Consider the following 5000-nt stretch of genomic DNA (forward strand, 5'->3'; position numbering starts at 1 on the left):
TCATCATCATCAAAATGATAATAATAATAATAATAATAATAGTAATAATAAAAACACTAATAATAATAGTAATAGTAATGATAATAGTAATTATCATAATTATAATAATAATGACAAAAACACTAATAATAATGATAATAATACTTTTTTTGTTATTATATTTCCATTACTGTTATCATTATCATCATTATCATCATTAATAACCATAATTATAACCACAAATAATTAAGAACACTGAATATACGTAGTCAGTAGTCATGAAAATAATGATAATTATAATAGTAATAATAATAATAATAATAATAATAATAATAATAATAACAATAATAATAATAATAATGATAATAATAACAATGACAATAATAAGCAAAATGACAATAATCATAATAATAATAATAATAATAGTAATGATAATAATGATAATAATAATAATTATTATTATTATAATGGAAATGAGAATAATGATATTATCATTATTTTTTTCTTCTTCTTCTTCTTTTGGTTATCATATTTGCATAACCGTTATCATCATTATCATTATCAATCATTAATAACAACAGTAACCACAATCATAACTATAAAAAATTAGAACGACTTTGAATACACTCGGCCAAGCGAGGATGACAGAAAACCTTGGAAATTTTGAGTATAAAGTCTAAGGTCTTTGCGTCATTGGCATGAAACGTATGAGAAAAAAAGGGAAAATGAGTATCTGACATTTTTTTTGTTTTTCTTTTGTGGGGGGGGTCGGGTGTCAAGGAGTGATGATAGTGATTCAAAAAAGTAATTGATATACCATATATAAAAAGAGTAATTAGGTGATGAATTGCGGTAATCAGTTGGCTATTGATAAAAGTGATTGATAAGGATAATGACAGTTGACAGTTAATGAAAGTAATTGTTAATGATAATGAATCGCAAAAAAAAAATAGCTGACAATTAATAAAAGTAATTAATAGGGATTATAAACAGCAAACTTGTTGAAAATTGATATAGTCTCTTTTCCTACTAACATGAATAAAAAAGAAATAAAGGGTATCCAAAATAGTATCAAAATCGACTGTCTTAACAATTGCAGAACCCGTCTTGCATTAGAAGCAATTCCATGCTTTCCACCGAGGAGAAATGAGAAGAAAAAAAAATACCCCGAGCCAGTAAAAAAAAAAAAAAAAAAAAAAAAAAAAAATCTCTTACATATAAAATCTAGAAATGAAATCGGTGACCACAAAAATTATATGAAATAGATTTATATTCGTTAAAATCATTAAAGAAAAATTAATGTTGAAAGTAAACAATAAGGTAGGTCTTTAAGCCAAACTATTTCTTATCACTGACTCAGATTTATATAGAAAGTACTAGATGATTTTGATAACAATCATGATAAAGATGATAAATGAAAGAAGTAAAACAAAATGGAATTGAAACGATAGCAAAATAAGAAAGGCACATAATAAAGGTAGGGAATATTAAATGACCTGATAGGCACATTAAATTTGATAAAAATTATGATAATACAAATAATGTACTAAAGATCATAATAATGATAATTATGACGATGATAATGATAACTGTAATAATAATGATAATAACTACAATAATAATGGTAATGATAACAATAATATAAATGATAATAATTATAATAACAATAATAATGATAATGACTATAATAATAATCATCATCATTACGATAATGATAATAATGATAATAATAAAAATGAAAATAACAATTATGACAATAATAATAATAATGATAATAATGCCAAAGATAATAACAATGATAAGAATAAGAATGGTAGTACTAGTAGTAATAGCAGTAATAATAATAACAATAATGATAATGACAATGAACATACAAATAACAATAATGATAAAAATAACAATGTGAAGAGCAAAAGTCATGGTAATAGAAATGATAATGATGATAGTGATAATAATGATTACGATAATGATAATAATAATACTAACAGTAATAACTATTATAGTAATGATAATGATAACATTGATAAGGACAATAAAAGAAAAAGAATAACGAATTATAATAACAATAACAACGGAAATAATGTAAAAATTCATGAACACAATACTCGTAATGGTACTGAAGATAATAATAATAATCAGAAACAACAACAATTAATAAAACAAAGGAACCAAATAACAGATAAGATTTTTTTTCCTAATGAAACAGATGACGAAATAGCTACACCAATTTTTCTTTTCTTTTCGACCAAAAAACGATTAGAAAATGTAAAGCGAACATCGTTTTTGAGATTGGCTCCAAATTTACGATTATATACATTCTCGTATTCAATTTGAACCGCCTAGTATATGTCAAACTTTACGATGCAATTGGACATCGGGCAAAATATAAGGTGAAAGTCTCAGCTGCAGAAAGAGATAGAGAGAAAAAATTATGATGTTTAATATAGATGAAGAAACTTGAATGCAAAAAAGAATCTCGTATAAGATGAGTTAGTCTGTAGCGATGAGAGTATGACAGTGATGGAATTTGCAATGATATTAATAGAAATGATAAAAGTGATGGTGATAGAAGGGATTTAAAAGCGATGGTGATAGAGGAGATAAAAATGATGATGAGAGAAATGATAACAGTGATGGTGATAGAAGTGATTTAAAGAGATGGTGATAGAAATGATAAAAGTGTTTTAAAGAGATGGTGATAGAAGTGGCAATGATGGTGATAGAAAGGATAAAAGTGATTGTCATAGAAATGATAACAGTGATGGTGATAGAAATCATTTAAAGTGATGGTGATAGAAAAGATAAAAGTGATAATGAAAGAAATGATAACAATGATGATGAAAGAAAATATAAAAGAAATGTTGATATAGATGGAAAAAGTTGATTTTATAACAGGATAATGATAGAAGTGATTTAAAGTGACGGTAATAGAAGTTGCAATGAATGTGATAGAAATGATAAAAGTGATGGTCATAGAAATGATACAAGTGATGGTGATAGAAGTGATAAAAGTGAGGATGAAAGGGAAGATAAAAGTGATGTTGATAGAAACAGTAACAATGAAGGTGACAGAAATTATGAAAGTGATTTTGACAGAAATGATAACAATGATGGTGATAAAGGGGATGATAGACAGTGATGGTGATAATCATCGAAATAAATTGATGGTAATGATGATGATGACATTGATATATTGCTAATGATCCTAAAAATGATAATAATCATGATCCTGATAAGGATAATGTTAGTGATAATGACAATGTTGTTAGAATTAATAATTACACTAATGCTAATAGCCATAGCAATAATAGCACTAAGAAACAGAGGAAGAAGAAACAGAGGAGGAAGAAAAGGAGAATGAGAAGAAGATGTAGAAGGAGAAAGAAAGAAAGATGAAGTAGAAGCAGCAGCAGACGAAGGAAAAGAAGTAGAAGAAGATGAAGAAGCAGAAGAAGAAGAAATAAAGAAAAAAGAAATAGAAGAAGAAGAAGAAAGGAAGTCGAAGAAGCAGAAAAAAAGAAGTAGAAGCAGCAGCAGTATAAGAAAAAGGAGTAAAAGACGAAGAAGAAGAAAAAAAAGACAAAGAAGAGAAATATGATAAAGAAGAGAAGGGAGAATGACAAAAAAAAAAAAAAAAAATCTCACACAAATGAACACTAACAAACAGTCGAGTTTGATCGTTAACACCCCCCCCCCTCAAAAAAAAAAAAAAAAAGATAATGCCGACAATGTCAATATATCAGAAATTAATGGATTCGTGTCAGTCTTCAGCCGTTGCGACTGTCGGTGAAATTTTACGCTCGTTTCCCAGCCGATGCTTTGGGAGAAAAAAAAAAGATTAAAATGGCGATAATGATAAGGATTTGAAGGATGAAAGGAGGTCGTGTTAGGGGAAGGGGGGGAGGGAGGGAAGGAGGGGGGAGGAGAGAGGATGAGAGGGAAGAAAGGAGAGGAGGGATACACACACACACACACACACACACACACACACACACACACACACACAACACATATATATATATATATATATATATATATATATATATATATATATGTGTGTGTGTGTGTGTGTGTGTGTATATATATATATTCAAATACATGTGCGTATATATATATATATATATATATATATATATATATATATATGTGTGTGTGTGTGTGTGTGTGTGTGTGTGTGTGTGTGTGTGTGTGTGTGTGTGTGTGCGTGTGTGTGTGTGTGTGTGTGTGTTAGTGAGTGTGTACTTCTATATACATACAGAGGATGAGAGAGAAAGATAAAAAGTCAAGAAGCAGTGAAAACACAGAACGAAATAAAGAGAGTAAGAGATAATCGGAAAGAAAGAACGAAAGAGAGAAAGAAAGAGAACGGGAATAAACACACTGAGATACAAAGACAGTTAATTCCGAAGACGGACCAAAAAAAAAAAAAATTATATATATGCATCTGTCATTTCGTTCTCGCTGGTTCACGAAGCACAAACGAAGCGGTTTCGAATCCGTATGAAGCCTTGTCCGTTTGAGCGTGATTACCGAGCGTATAATACAGTGAGCATTTCACAGCGTGTGGCGTCTATTACCTTCATTCGTGCTTGCAGAGACGATTAGCGCAATATGCAATTTTCGCTTGCAATATCACTCGCTTGAAGATGATTGTAACCGATTCTTGTTCATTAATGAATGGTGTTCTGCTTCGGAACTGTCATCGGCTTCATTTTATTCTTATTTTTTTCTCTGTATTTTCTTCCTTTTCCTCCTGTCCTTATATATATTCTTATATTCGTATATTCTTATATATATATATTTTTTTTTTTTTGTTTCTTCTTAATCCCAATAATATATTCCTTTTCGTTAGTCTACTTTTCAAGATTCCAATATATTTATTTTGTTTGAAAAAAAAAATTATTTGTAGATACACATATGAGCAAATCGTTCAGACAGACCGATCCTATGCTCGTTTCACACTGCATTCGGTCAAGTTACTGCTGTTTGTTTTTTGTTTTGTTTTGTTTTATATTTTCATT

This window comes from Penaeus monodon, chromosome 3 (assembly GCF_015228065.2).
Source record: "Penaeus monodon isolate SGIC_2016 chromosome 3, NSTDA_Pmon_1, whole genome shotgun sequence".
In the NCBI taxonomy this organism is placed as follows: Eukaryota; Metazoa; Arthropoda; class Malacostraca; order Decapoda; family Penaeidae; genus Penaeus; species Penaeus monodon.